Source organism: Schistocerca gregaria, unplaced genomic scaffold (assembly GCF_023897955.1).
Source record: "Schistocerca gregaria isolate iqSchGreg1 unplaced genomic scaffold, iqSchGreg1.2 ptg000352l, whole genome shotgun sequence".
NCBI lineage: Eukaryota > Metazoa > Arthropoda > Insecta > Orthoptera > Acrididae > Schistocerca > Schistocerca gregaria.
The window spans coordinates 1415590-1432095 of NW_026061812.1; the positions used below are offsets into that span (position 1 = coordinate 1415590).

At 40.4% G+C, this 16506-nt stretch overlaps 1 non-coding gene across 1 annotated transcript; it reads right to left on the reverse strand.

Annotated features, from left to right (window-relative positions):
* Positions 1–14650: 14650 nt before the first annotated feature.
* Positions 14651–14725, reverse strand: Trnat-ugu (transfer RNA threonine (anticodon UGU)). Its single transcript has one exon. It is a non-coding gene; the product is annotated as a tRNA-Thr (tRNA).
* Between the last annotated feature and the right edge of the window lie 1781 nt (positions 14726–16506).

The following is a 16506-nucleotide window of genomic DNA, read 5'->3' on the forward strand; positions in this document are numbered from 1 at the left end:
TCGAGCAAAACAAATCGAAATCTTTATTACATCACGAAACAATGAAGAAGCAAATGCGGGTTTGTTCGCAAGCCCGAAGCATTATCTGGTACAAGAATCATTGATTTTAATAAAGTAGCTGTCGATAGGTTTTTTTCGTGGCTAACAAATGTAACTGACAATCACAAACTAATGACTTCTCAAATAACTAATTGTGATGAAACAGGCGTCTCGGTTAATGCTAAAAACCAATCGAACAGCGCAGCTTGCAAAGGGAACCGTCCAGTGCGATCGTTAACCTCTGCAGAAAGGGGCGAAACTGCAACCATCCTCATTAGTACGTCAGCAAGCGGAGCTGACATTCCTCCTACGATTATTTTTCCACTAAAGAAGAAGCAGAAAGAATTTGAGTTAGGACTGACAGCAGGAGGTTGCGCTGAGGTCCACAGCACCGCATGGATGGCCACAGAGTCATTCTTTGTATGGTTTCCACAATTAGTGGTATTTTCTAAGACATCAAAGCACGTCCCAGTTCTCCTTATATCAGATGGCCACTCAGCTCATACCACGAACATTGACGTTATGGACTACGCGAGGGAGAGTGGCGTTTCTTTACCACCACATTGCTCTCACAGACTTCAGCCGCTTGATGTTTGTTTTATAAATCCTCGTTATAGTGATCAGCTTCGAAAATGGCTGCGAAGCCACGCAGGGAAAGTCGTAACTATCTTTCAAATTTCAACGCTTTTTGGTTCAGCTTTCGTCTAAAGCGCAACAATGAAAACCGCTATTAAAGGTTTCGAAGCTACTGCAATATGGCCCACGGACCCATCCATATTCAAGACGCACACTTCCTATCGGCACACACAACTGACAGCGGACGTGATAGGCCGTCAGATGAAGGGGTTATTATATCTGAACAATTGGAATTGCCTCCAACTAGCACACCAGCTGAAAAAGACGACTCAAACGGGCTGGATAATCAAGGGGACGAGGTTTCAGCGAATTGTTACAATGAACTGCCGCCTAAGAATAACAAAGTTATTGGGGCTAATTGTTCTAATCTTGGGTGCTCTTGGATGACAACTGACAACACAACCTCCTCATTTCATATTTCACCTGAGATTCTGATTTTCTTGTCAAAAGTTAACGAAAGCAAGAAAAGAGCGAGACTGAAAAGGGGGAACTACGTTGTTTTAACTGATTCGCCGTACAAAAAAGAGTTAAAAGTCATTAATGGGAGAAATAGAAAAAAGAACTTTGACAAAGAAGAAAGAGCAAACAGAAAACTTTTTGCGAAAGAGAATAAAATTAAGAACTCAAAAACGAGAGAAAGTGCCTGAAGATAAATGGAAGAAAGGAGTAAGAATACTATACTAACGAGAGTGATTATGAGGTAAGTTCTGACTGTCAGTGTGTATATTGTGGTGGGTTATATTCAAAATCAGTTGGAGGTTGGGTCGCTTGTTCCACGTGCAAAAAATGGACACACGATTCTTGTGCAGGAATAGATAGCGAAGATGATGAGTGTCTCCCCGTGTGTGAATTTTGTAAACAGCCTCAAGAAAAGGATACGATACATGAAAACTGTAGTTTGACATTAATACTCACTTTAAACTAAAAAAAATACCGAGCAAGCCAATATTTTCTGCATTTCCGATAATTTTATACGTTTTTGTAATCACTTGTATTTACCACCCCATTCTGCCGCGTGCAAATGATATAAATTTCTGTTTTTGAGTGAGAAAATATTGTTGTTTTATTTTATGGCAATGTTCTTATATTTTTGTGATTAATACATCATAATGTGTTCATATAAAAATTTGTAACTCTCTTATTTATCAATTTTGTACATTTAATCAAAGTTTTCAACTGTGTACCCCATTATACCTTGGATTCCCCAACGTGTCGGATAAGAAAGATAAAAATACAATCACTACTCGTTTCTTCAACGACAATTTAAGCTGTGTTCTGTGGTTCCTCCCAGAGTTCATCACGATATATTCCGAAAAAAAAATCATAGTTAACGAACGTTATAAATTGCTCTAGAAACGAAGGCAATCCCAGTTAACATTTAATAAGGCCACTGGTATCCTTCGAAATGCAACTAATCAAAGTAATGCAGAACGTCGTGGGTCACAGCGGATGGGTGGAATCGAAATATGACATTTACCCACGATCGCTTCTTTTTGTCAATTTGTGCCATTAATTTCTCTGCTCCCTAATCTGATTTCGTATCTCCCCATCAGCTATTCGATCAAAACTTTTTTAGCATTCTTCTACACCACCACATTTCGGAAGTTTCTAGTCGTCTCCTGTTTGGGGAACCAGGCATGTTAACTGCTGATTCGCAATATATTTATTCCGAAAGGCAAAAGGAACCCCGAAAACAATGAAAATAATTTTGTTTATTGGTGACTGTACCAGTTTGATTTACACTTAGTGCGAATATGAAAGTATTATATTCCAAATCCTTATTTGAAGGTACTAAAATGTCGATTTAAATTGCAGCTTGCTATGTAAGACATGCCCACTTGTTTCTCTGTGCCATCTCTTCTTTGAGATGATAAGCCTAGGGACATTTTACCCGTAGTTTTTGAGCTTTCACCTATTGAATACATTTTTTCTTGTCTCGTAGTCAGTTGTTTGCTACAGTAATAACGTTTCTGAACAAAACAAATGCCAAGATCTACCCACAAAGTTTTCGAGAGAAGTTCTAGAAGACTTGCAAGAAATAAAAAAGTAAATATCATGAAACAAATGTTATGTTTTTGTACAGCATGCATACTATTGGAAAGTGAAAGAAACTATGAATTTAAATGAGTGCATGTACGACGTTAAGTGCAATGCAACTTTAAATTTTCCGTAACTTTTCTAACTAAATGTACCTTTCCTCTCAAACCATTTATCCCAGAACCATGGAATTCTAACAGTTAGTTTTCTTACTCGAGGGCATGAAGAGTCGAGGGATATGAAAGGGAAGCAGTGGTTGGGAAGGGAGCGAGACAGGGTTGTAGCCTATCTCCGATGTTATTCAATCTGTTTGCTGAGCAAGCAGTAAAGAAAACAAAAGAAAACTTCGGAGTAGGAATTAAAAACCATGGAGAAGTTGTATTATAATGAACACTATGGTCTTTTTATTTTTGAAATTTGCCTGCAAAACCTCTCTTTCAAAATTTTTCTAAAAATTTCAGTATTAATATATTATTCATGAAAAATTGTCAGCTTGTTGGAAAACAGTGGAAATGCATGTAAGTAATGTTTTGTGTTTTACCGTTAATATAACACAACTTAGAATAAGGATCATATAAATAGATCAGTTAACATGGTGGAGATGGAAGATACGTTCTCCCCGTGAATATTGTGTTTAAAAACAAATGAATATTTTCAAATCAACAGCTCATTTCATGAAGTCATAACTAGAAGTGAATAATCTCCACAAAAATTGGTAAGTTAATTACTTTGGTGCAAGAAAGTCTCCATCATTAAGGAGAACAATGTTTTCAATAACTTGCCGGCAGCCACAAAAAGCTTTACTACTGACAGATTTCAGTTTACGAGGAGCCTAAAGGATTTCTTGCTAACCATCTCTTCCGACACCATTAATGAATTGAATTATTTATTAGAACTAGCGCGCGCGATTGAGAGAGTGTGTGTGTGTGTGTGTGTGTGTGTGTGTGTGTGTGTGTGTGTGTTTTAGAGAGAGAGAGAGAGAGAGAGAGAGAGAGAGAGAGAGAGAGAGAGAGAGAGAGAGAGAGAGGGGGGGGGGGTCAAATAATACGTGTACAATCAGAAGTGTGACTAAATTTTCATTCCTCGTTCATGATCAGTCCATTTGCGGTCTGTGGATAGTAAATTAGCATATTATTTTCCCATTGAGTATCTCCCCATTATGGATCAATTTCAATGGAAAGTACATATAATCTAACCCTCTTGTCTGCCCCACTTCTGTTGAAGGTTACACATCACACAAATACCTTGTTGTTGTTGTTGCTGTCTTCAGTCCACAGACTGGTTTGATGCAGCTCTCCATGCTACTGTATCGTCTGGAAGCTTCATCTCCCAGTACCCACTGCAACCTACATCCTTGTGAATCTGCTTAGTGTATTCATCTCCTGGACTCCCTCCTCGATTTTTACCCTCCACGCTGCCCTCCAATATTAAATTCGTGATCCCTTAATGCCTCAGAACGTGTCCTACCATCCGACCCCATCTTCTAGTCAAGTTGTGCCACAAAGTTCTGTTCTCCCGTATCCTATTCAATACCTCCACATTAGTTATGTGATCTACCCATCTAATCTTCAGCATTCTTCTGTGGCACCACATTTCGAAAGCTTCTATTCTCTTCATGTTCAAACTATTTATTGTCCATTATTCACCTCCATACGTGGCTACACTGCATACAAATACTCGGAGAAAAGACTTCCTGATACCTAAAGCTATACTCGATGTTAGCAAATTTTTCTTCTTTAGAAACACTTTTCTTACCATTGACAGTCTACATTTTATATCCTCTCTACTTCGACCGTCATCAGTTATTTTGCTCCCTAAATAGCAAAACTCCTTTACTACTTTAAATGTCTCATTTCCTAATCTAATTCCCTCAGCATCACCCACCTTAATTCGACTACATTCCATTATCCTCGTTTTGCTTTTATTGATGCTGATCTTATATCATCCCTTCAGGACACTTCATTCTGTTCAGCTACTCTTCTAGGTTCTTTGCTGTCTCTGAATTACAAAGTCATCGGCAAACCTCAAGGTTCTAGTTTCTTATCCATGGATTTTAATTTCTACTCAGAATTTTTCTTTTGTTTCCTTTACTGCTTGCTCAATAAACAGATTGAATAACATTGGGGATAGTCTACAACCCTGTCTCATTCCCTTCCCAACCACTGCTTCAATTTCATATCCCTTGACTCTTATAACTGCCACCTGCTTTCTGTACAAATTGTAAATTGAATTCGCTCCCTGTATTTTACCCCTGCCACCTTCAGAATTTGAAAGAGAGTATTCCAGTCAACATTGTCAAAAGATTTCTCTAAGTCTACAAATGTTAGAAACGTAGGTTTGCCTTTCCTTAATCTACTTAATAAGGTAAGTCGTAGGGTCAGTATTGCCTCACATGATCCAGTATTTCTACGGAATCCTAACTGGTCTTCCCTGAGGTCGGCTTCTACCATTTTTTCCATTCGTCTGTAAAGAATTTGCGTTAGTATTTTGCAGCTGTGACTTATTAAACTGATAGTTCGCTAATTTTTACATCTGTCAACACCTGCTTTCTTTGAAATTGGAATTATTTCATTCTTCTTGAAGTCTGACGGTATTTCGGCTGTCTCATGCATCTTGCTCATCAGACGGTAACGTTCTGTCAGAGTTGGGTCTCCCAAGGCTGTCAGTAGTTCTAATGGAATGTTGCCTACTCCCGGGATCTTGTTTCGATTAAGGTCTTTCAGTGCTCTGTCAAACTCTTCACGCAGTATGTCATCTCCCATTTCATCTTCATCTACATCCTCTTCCATTTCCATTATATTGTCCTGAAGTACACTGCCCTTGTATAGATCCTCTATATACACCTTCCACCTTTCTCCATTCCCTTCTTTGCTGATAACAGGGTTTCCATCTGAGCTCTTGATATGCATACAAGTGAATCTCGTTTCTCTAAAGGTCTCTTTAATTTTCCTGTAGGCAGTATCTATCTTACCCCTAGTGATATGCGCCTCTACATCCTTACGTTTGTCCTCTAGATATCCCTGCTTAGCCATTTTGCACTTCCTGTCGATCTCATTTTGAGACATTAGTATTTCTTTTTGCCGGCTTAATTTACTGCATTTTTGTATTTTCTCCTTTCATAAATTAAATTCAATATATCTTCTGTTACCCTCTTTCTCTGCGCATGTCAAGTTCCGTAGGCCCAAATTGAGGAGCAAATCTTCAAGGTCATGGAACGTGTCAGTATCTACATCTACATCCGTACTCCGCAAGCCGCCTAACGGTGTGTGGCGGAGGGTACCCTGAGTACCTCTATCGGTTCTCCCTTCTATTCCAGTCTCGTATTGTACGTGGAAAGAAGGATTCTCGGTATGCTTCTGTGTGGGCTCTAATCTCTCTGATTTTATCCTCGTGGTCTCTTCGCGAAATATAAGTAGGAGGGAGCAATAGACTGTTTGACTCTTCGGTGAAGGTATGTTCTCGAAACTTCAACAAAAGCCCATGCAAAGCTACGGAGCGTCTCTCCTGCAGAGTCTTCCACTGTAGGTTATCTATCATCTCCGTAACGCTTTCGCGATTACTAAATGATCCTGCAACGAAGCGCGCTGCTCTCCGTTGGATCTTCTCTATCTCTTCAATCAACCCTGTCTGGTGCGGATCCCACACTGCTGAGCAGTATTCAAGCAGTGGGCGAACAAGCGTACTGTAACCTACTTCCTTTGTTGTCGGATTGCCTTTCCTTAGGATTCTTCCAATGAATCTCAGTCTGGCATCTGCTTTACCGATGATCAACTTTATATGATCATTCCATTTTAAATCACTCCTAATGCGTACTCCCAGATAATTTATGGAATTAACTGCTTCCAGTTGCTGACCTGCTATTTTGTAGCTAAATGATAAGGGACCTATCTCTCTATGTATTCGCATCACTTTACACTTGTCTACATTGAGATTCAATTGCTATTCCGTGCACCATGCGTCAGTTCGCTGCAGATCCTCCTGCATATCTGTACAATTTTCCATTGTTGCAACCTCTCGATACACCACAGCATCATCTGCAAAAAGCCTCAGAGACTTTCCGATGTCATCCACCAGGTCATTTATGAATATTGTGAATAGCAACGGTCCTATGACACTCCCCTGCGGCACACCTGAAATCACTCTTACTTCGGAAGACTTCTCTCCATTGAGAATGACATGCTGCGTTCTGTTATCTAGGAACTCCTCGATCCAAGCACACAACTGATCTGATAGTCCGTATGCTCTTACTTTGTTCATTAAACGACTGTGGGGAACTGTGTCAAACGCCTAGCGGAAGTCAAGAAACACGGCATCTACTTGTGAACCCGTGTCTAAGGCCCTCTGAGTCTCGTAGACGAATAGCGCGAGCTGGGTTTCACACGGCCGTCTTTTTCGAAACCCATGCTGATTCCTACAGAGTAGATTTCTAGTCTCCAGAAAAGGCATTATACTCGAACATAATACGTGTTCCAAAATTCTACAACTGATCGACGTTAGAGATATAGGTCTATAGTTCTGCACATCCGTTCGACGTCCCTTCTTGAAAACGGGGATGACCTGTGCCCTTTTCCAATCCTTTGGAACGCTTCGCTCTTCTAGAGACCTACGGTACACCGCTGCAAGAAGGGGGCAAGTTCCTTCGCGTATTCTGTGTAAAATCAAACTGGTATCCCATCAGGACCAGAGGCCTTTCCTCTTTTGAGCGATTTTAATTGTTTCTCTATCCCTCTGTCGTCTATTTCGATATCTACCATTTTGTCAACTGTGCGACTTCAAGAGAAGGAAGCACAGTGCAGTCTTCCTCTGTGAAACAGCTTTGGAAGAAGACATTTAGTATTTCGGCCTTTAGTCTGTCATCCTCTGTTTCAGTACCATTTTGGTCACAGAGTGTCTGGACATTTTGTTTTGATCCACCTACCGCTTTGACATAGGAGCAAAATTTCTTAGGATTTTCTGCCAAGTCAGTACATAGAACTTTACTTTCGAATTCATTGAGAGCCTCTCGCATAGCCCTCCTTACACTACATTTCGCTTCGCGTAATTTTTGTTTGTCTACAAGGCTTTGGCTATGTTTATGTTTGCTGTGAAGTTCCCTTTGCTTCCGCAGCAGTTTTCTAACTCGGTTGTTGTACCACGGTGGCTCTTTTCCATTTCTTACGATCTTCCTTGGCACATACTCATCTAACGCATATTGTTCGATCGTTTTGAACTTTGTCCACTGACCCTCAACACTATCTGTACTTGAGACAAAACTTTTGTGTTGAGCCGTCAGGTACTCTGTAACCTGCTTTTTGTCACTTTTGCTAAACAGAAAAATCTTATTACCTTTTTAATATTTCTATTTACGGCTGAAATCGTCGATGCAGTAACCGCTTTATGATCGCTGATTCCCTGTTCTGCATTAACTGATTCAAATAGTTCGGGTCTGTTTGTCACCAGAAGGTCTAATATATTATCGCCACGAGTCGGTTCTCTGTTTAACTGCTCAAGGTAGTTTTCAGATAAAGCACTTAAAAATATTTCAATGGATTCTTTGTCCCTGCCACCCGTTATGAACGTTTGAGTCTCCCAGTCTATATCCAGCAAAATTAAAATCTCCTCCCAGAACTATAACATTTCCCTAAGGGGCTCCATCACTAGCCTAACGTTGGAGCTCCCAATAACTAATAAACCCCTCCCCCCGTGTGCCTGCTCGGACCTTGCTGAAGGAGCAGCCACATGTCCATTCACAGGCAGAGCGGGCGATGCCACACGGCCAGCCTCCACATTGACCCTCCGCCTCGTGCGCCGCGAACGCCACTGAACCCGCCACTCCCCTTGGGGAGAGGGTGGCCCAACCGCGCCCGGTACCCGCGAAGATCTCTCGACAGCAGGGACAGTGGATGAAGCATCTAATACCTGGGGTGCACCATGCGACGCACCAGACTCCCCACTGCCGCTACACTCCGAGGCAGCAGCCTGAAGACGGCTGACCGCGGCCATCAACACGCTCAGCTGTTCGCGAAGAGTGGCCAGCGTCCGTACACAGCAGTCACACATCCTATCCATCCTAAGGAATCAATTTACCGAAGAGACTTAATCAACTTTTAAGTAGACTGCTAATTCACTAAAGGCGATTGATTACTGACTAAACTGTGATTGCTAACCACTTCTTGTGGAAAACAATGAAAATAGCACTACCTGTCTCTGGACTGTATTCAAAACAAACACTAGCACTACTGGCACTATGGCTGACTACAAGGACTCTCTCTGACTGTATTCAAAACAAACACGAAATCTATGTAACACTATTACTAGCACTCGACAATTAAAGCTTCCTAAAAGCAAAAACACACGGAAGAAGAAGTGACAAGTAAGAAAAATAGAGTTAATACTTAAATTAAGGTAGCTCGCTGCACAGCAGACGTGAAGCAGCCGGCGGTTAGGGCGACACATGAACTTACAACAAAAAAGTAATAACAGATAGAAATACATGTTCATGAACCTGAGAGAAAATCAGTCCATAAGTTTAAGCAAACGCTATCAGCAGTACAATGAGAATCAGCTTAATTTTTCAATTAACTCCTCGACAGAATAAAAGGAGTGACCCGTGAGGAAACACTCCCGTTTCGATTTGAAAGCGCGTGGATTATTGCTAAGAGTTTTGAATTCGAGTGGCAGCTTATTGAAAATTGATGCAGCAGTATACTGCACACATTTTTGCACATGAGTTAAGGAAGTCCGATCCAAATGGAGGTTTGATTTCTGCCGAGTATTAACCGAGTGAAAGCTGCTTATTGTTGGAAATAAACTAATATTGGTAACAAGAAACGACAATAAGGAATATACATATTGAGAGGCCAATGTCAAAATACCCAGACTCCCTGAACAGAAGTCGACAAGAGGTTCGTGAACTCACACCACTTTTTGCCCGAACCTCCAGTTTCTGAGCCAAAAATATCCTTCTAGAATGGGAAGAGTTACCCAAAAACATAATACCATACGACATAAGTGAATGGAAATAAGCAATTTACTTGTCGAAGTATCACTCACTTTCGGCACCGTTCCAATAGTGAAAATGGCAGTATTAAGTCTTTGAACAAGATGCTGAACGTGGGCTTTCCACGACATCTTACTATTTATTTGAACACCTAGGAATGTGAACCGTTCAGTTTCACCAATCATATGCCCATGCTGTGAAATTAAAACGTCAGGTTTTGTTGAATTGTGTGTTAGAAAATGTAAAAACTGAAGCTTACTGTGATTTAACGTTAGTTTATTTTCTACAAGCCATGGACTGAGGTCATGTACTGCACTACTTGAAACGGAGTCAATGTTGCACCCAACATCCTTTACTACCAAGCTAGTGTCATCAGCAAACAGAAATATTTTAGAGTTACCCGTAATACTTGAGGGCATATCATTTATATAAATAAGGAACTGGAGCGGCCCCAACACTGATCCCTGAGGAACCCCCTCCCCTTGACAGTACACCACTCAGATCCCTCATCACACTGTATTACTTTCCCCCATTCCCGTAGATCGTTCCCTAATGATCTTCCTGAAACACTCTACAACTTCTGATTCTGTCAGTTCTTTCAGGTCCCATCTCCTTAAATTCCCACCTTTTTCCAGTTTCTTCAGTTTAATCTACAGTTCATAATCAATATATTGTGATCAGAGTCCACATTTGCCCCTGGAAATGTCTTACAATTCAAAATCTGGTTCCTAAATCTCTGTCTTACCATTATATAATATATATGAAATATTGCAGTATCTCCAGGTCTCTTCCACGTATACAATCTTCTTTCATGATTTTTGAACCAAGTGTTAGCTATGATTAAGTTATGCTCTGGGCAAAAACCTACCAGGCGGCTTCCTCTTTCATTTTTTACCCCCATTCCATATTCACCTACTACGTTTCCTTTTCTTCCATTTCCTACTGTCGAATTCCAGTCACCCATTAATATTAAATTTTCATCTCCCATCACTATCCGAATGATTTCTTTTGTCTCATCACACATTTCATCAATTTCTTCATCATCTGCGGACTACTTTTACGACTTTGGTAGGCGTGGGATTCGTGGCTATCTTGGCCACAACAATGCGTTCACTATGCTGTTTGTAGTAGCTTACCCGCATTCCTATTTTTATTAATTATTAGACCTACTTATGCATTAGCTTCATATTAGCCTTCCTAATACTAAAATCTATATCCGATGTTAACAATGACGCCGGTGGATGGACTATCAGGAAATTACTGACCGTCGAGAAAGTCACAAATATAACCGACAAGCTAATGGGCCCTTCACAGGAAAAGGTTTTTTGCCAGAAAACGGGGAAAATTGAAACCCAGCAAATGAGTAAAAAAATGTATATTCACTGACAAAAAAAATAGTGTACGCACACAACTTACACAACAATAGTCTGGGATTACTCTATTACGTAATACAGTTTTTGTGATTGTATCTTGCAGCTTTAGTTATTTTTAATTAAAAGAGGCTTTAAAAGGACAGAAAGAACGTGTTGGACTACGCTACAGATCGTTCTGTTAGCACAGTCTTTACTTTGTAATCACTTTCGTTGACTTCGGCAACTCTCAACAGAAATCTCCAACCTAACCGAGACAATGTGCTACGATACAGCCGAGATCATGACAAGAGAATGGGCTACATCACACTCGAAGTAAATGTATATAGGTAAGGATCCCCATGACCTGTATACGTCTGTTATAAAAAATCTCCAAGCCACTCTCCTCAAATAGACCGCAATCTTCTCTTGACCTTCAACTGTTACTATTTCAGAATTAGAAACCAGATTCAAAGAAAATTTGGCTACAAGGCACAAAACTAGAAAAATAAAAATAATAAAAGTGAGAACGTGAAACATGTTAGCAATAACCATAAACAGGAGATTTACAGAAAATATAATTGAGAAAGGAAATCATTAATATTATCGACCGTTTAGGAACTCTAGGCTACGAAATGGATAAAACCACATATCGAATAAGTGGTGGAAGAGTTATTGTGTTTTAAGATTAAATCCAAACAAGAATTAGAGAAAAATATATCGAAGCAAGGCCTCTATTACGAAAAATTGCTAAATCTCGAGACAAATTGTGTCCTTCTGTATTAGATGAAATGTTTTGGCCCCTAGTACGGATGAAACAGTATCTGCAGTATCAACAGGAACTTCGGACATGTGTTTCATATTTCATCCAAGCCTGCAGTCTATAAATATTTAAACAAAATACTAAAACAAAATACCACTACAGGGGAATTACTTACGAAGTAGTTCTTGGTAAAGAAACACAGGACACAATTACGTATGTAGGCTTAATACGAACTACAACTGTGTTTATAAATCGCTATAGTTGCCTTGGACTAACGACGAGCAAATATCAATGTAACCTGTACGCTTTTCAAAGCTGTTATCCATGAAAAAGCCAAACTACGTATCGTGAACAAAATACAATTTAACACCGAAACAATGACATTAGCTGACAATGGGCACAGACTTTAGTCAATGGGCACTGTTGAAAATTTGTGCCTGACCAGGATTAGCACCCGAGTCCCCTGGTTACGAGGGAGAGGCAATGATCACTGTGTCCCTATTACACAGTGGTCAACAGAATAGCACGAACTGCCCGAGCATGCCGTTCTTTAGATCCAAATTCTCAATTTCTCCATAGACTGCTAATGCACTGCTCCTTGAACATAATCCTCCTCCCTTTAATTATACAGTACATGGCCAAAAAAACAGACACCGAATATATGCAAACTTGGCCTTACGAACATTGCAGACGTCGTCTATGTAACACACGTGAAACTTCAAAGAATTTACCAATTCGTTGCATTGTTTACTATAGACCACAAATCAAGTAACGTAAAAAAAGCACTGCGTCTATTGAGATCATGATTCAGAGTTAAAAAAAACTAATAAGTCGCCTACATATTACAGTTGCTGCCGAAAGTGGAGAACCATTATTTTCCCACAAAAGGAAATATAGTTAAAATTACGCTTCTATTTCGGTTAGTTTATGCGGTTACTAAAATTTGCAGTGAAAGTTACATAGTGGACTCTACCCTCCCTCCACCAGAAACGTAGTTATCGTGGCTGTTGTGAGACTTTTGTACACAGTTAGAGAAAGTGTGTTAAATGTGGCGCGGACGGAAACGCTAGGCTACGCTACAGGGCAATCTGCTCGCACAACGTTTAGTCGGCATTCATAATCGTTGGCGTAAACAACTCTCAATCAAATTACCACCTTCCAACCTAACTTAGATCTCGGGCTACACTACCAATCGGCCTGTCATCACAACCAAAAATTCATTGAGGGGGGTGGGGGGATTTCCTGTAGCTCTCTCTAATGTATCTCTAGGCAAAACTGCCAGTTTTGTCAGACTCAACAGCAAGATTTACCAATGGTAAACACTTTTGAGACGGCTCGTAATTTTAGAATAGTCCTCTTCGTCTTACTTGGCATAAATTGTTCGCTGGCGTCCCAGCAGCTAGCTCCCTCAGTGTCTGCTTCTGCCATCGCACCACGCTAGTCTGCTGTTGTCCTAGCAGACCGAACGCACCGCACATCCGATACCTTCGGAACCACTCACTGGCCAGTTAGCAACTGAGCCAAGCACTGTTTACATCGTGAAAGGAAAACTATGCAAAGATGTACACTTAAATGGCACGACTGAGTAGCACACACACAGTAATATCTGAGGAATGTCCTTCGACACGCGCAGAACGAAAGTCTTCTCGCGAACGTACAGCGTCTCTGAAAAAAAATCTCGTGACTATATTCCGGCGTTACGGCCAGGTTCTCATACAAATGAGCAAAAAAGGGTACATTTGAAATTCTTTTTGAGACAATGAAAATACATTCGAAAGATCTGTTTGGGAATTACGAGTGATAATACTATGAGCTTAATTTTAGATTTTCAATAAAAAATGGCGCCCGTAATTATGATTTGATCAAGGGCCTGCGAGACTGGAGTACGCAGAGCGCGTGCAGTGTGGCACCTCATATGTTACCTGAATTCAAAAATGGGTAACATCAGTTGATACTACATTATTCCTCTGAAATTGAAAATGGATAACATCAGTCGATAAAACATAAAATTTATGGGAGCGTATACCTAACCGCAATGAAACAACCTTAAATTTAACGATACAGTGCTAATTCGAACTTTGAGTTCGATTTTTGAGGGTTTGTTTCACTCCTTATGCCTACACAAAAATTAGTTAATATTAACAAATGTCATATTATAGCTATAAGTTCCTAAGAAAAGTGTTTACTTTTAGGGGTCAGAGGTAGATGTTAAGAGAACGAACCACTTTCAATTTATGCTGCATGCCGTTCTGAGAAAATAGTTACCGGAAAAAAATGTGTTCAAAGTTTAGGCAAAACATTTAGTTATATTATTACTTCGATTTGCGTGAACTGAGTGTTACATATATATTTTTAATGTCGCTGAAAACGAATCTGAAGTCAGATTTTCAATATTCAAAACAGCTAATCCAATACGGAGGGCAACCGATTATGTTTTGACCAATTTTTACCAAAAATGTATTTTCGTTATTTACGTTTAGTCTGCAAGTCAAGGAGTATTTATCAACCCTTCCTCTACCTCTGATTGTTCCTAGACAGCAACTTCCTGTTCTTCTTAGCAGGAAAAGCCGATCTGTCAAAGCTGGATATGCAGCACTCGGCAGCCTGCACTTGATATTCGTCCGTATTTTCGATGAGTATGTTTGCATGCATTCTGCAGTATGAATCATTTTGAGCACGTGCGACACGGGATGAGTTATCATCTACATCTATATGGATACCCTGCAAAACACATTTAAGTGCCTGGCAAAGGGTTCATCGAATCACCTTCACAACTGATAATTAATTGAAACCCTCAGCTGCCGACAGGTGTTGTTGATATACTTCGATGGGGACAGCTGAAAAGTGTGCCCCTACTGGGACTCGAACCCAGAATCTCCTGCTTACAAGGCAGACGCTCAATCCATCTGAGCCATCGAGGGCACACATGAACAGCACGACTGCAGGAATTTATCCCTCGCACGCTTCCCATGAGACTCACATCCCCAACCGTCCACAATCCGCATACGTAATGTACTTAATAGGTATTTGTCCATCCACTCATTACTGGCTCACACTAAGGTGACGATTCCCGTAAGAGTTCCGGCAACCTGTGCGCATTCGCACAGACGAAGGTCAATGGCTGGGTAACGTTTAACCATAGATATGAAGATAGTAACTGCTCTCGAAAGAACAGGCGCCACTGACGACCTTGCAACTCTTCTAGAATACATGATAGACCGGCCGATGTGGCCGAGCGGTTGTAGGCGCTTCAGTCGGGAGCCACGCGACCGCTACGGTCGCAGGTTCAAATCCTGCCTCGAGCATGGGTGTGTGTGATGTCCTTAATTTAGTTAGGTTTAAGTCGTTCTAAGTTCTAGGAAACTGATGACCTCAGATGTTAAGTCCCAAAGTGCTCAGAGCCATTTGAACCATCAGTCCCTATGTTTACACACTACTTACAGTAACTTATGCTAAGGACAACACACACACAACCATGCCCGAGGGAGGACTCGAACCTCCAACAGGGGGAGCCGCGCGAACCGTGACAAGGCGTTGGACACATGGCGGGTACCCCGCTCGGCTCATGGCAGCCGTGACACTGCTTCAAACAATGGACTGTAGAAACTTTTGTAAAGCACGGATTAAAAAAAAAAACTTTCTGTTCCAAGAGTCTAGACAAGTACACCTTTAAAAAATGCAACTACAAAGAAATTGAATTTTCGAACGTTTTGAATGAGAACCTGTCCTTATGGAACACCGTTGATCAAATGTCACAGGGATTATATACTCAGGTTTCACATGTGGATTAACACTTTCTAATCAATATCCGGAATGAGCAGGGCTTAAAACTTTGAAGAGTTAAATTTCAAGGGCCGTTCTCTTGTATGCAAATAGTTTCACAGTAGAAATTTCTCTAGTTTTATTTATTAATTTATTTATTTATTTTTTGCTGTAGGTAAAGAAGGATAGCATTGTGAGGAGGGGGAAGGGGGGGGGGGGGGGGAGGAATCTTGCATCTCCCACCTTGGAATTCTCAGTACAGAATTTTTATTCATTACGAGATTCTTAGCCACTTGCAGAAGTGATTTCGAGTGATTCTGCAAAACTTTTCCTTTAGCCAATCGTAGCAACTATAGGATTCCGTTCCTGCTGCATGACATGTCTCGGAACTTAAACTGACCAACTCATTTGCATAAAGAGCTAGCTTATCATCCGCTTCTTTACTTGCGTAGACCGTTCATGGTCTGCAAAGAATTTTTTTCTTTAATCGTTTTTTTTATGTCTTTTATAAACTGCAACACTTTCTAAACTTTCTAAACTTAGCGCCGTTGAAGCAAGGTCTTTTACTGAATGATCAAAAAGCAATGCTGACAGCTGGAGTCCAAGGTTTTTGTTAATCAAGCCGTTTGTATTCTTGTGGTGATATGTCCGTACAGTCTTCCATTCCCTAACGCATATTTCTTTATATCTAATTGAGAAGTGAAATACCGGTTTTCATAGATGCAGATTTAAAATATTTTAATATAACGCAATAAATATTTCATTAAAATTTTCATCCCCTTATGCTCGAAGTTCCAAAACCAGAAAAACACGTAGTTTTTAAAAATTGTAACATATTAGCCGAATACGAATTGTCAGATATATTTAGCAATCCTTTCATAATGAACCATTTTCTGAAACATCTCACAGCCTTTAGGGGTTGGGTTTTCAAAAACAATTAA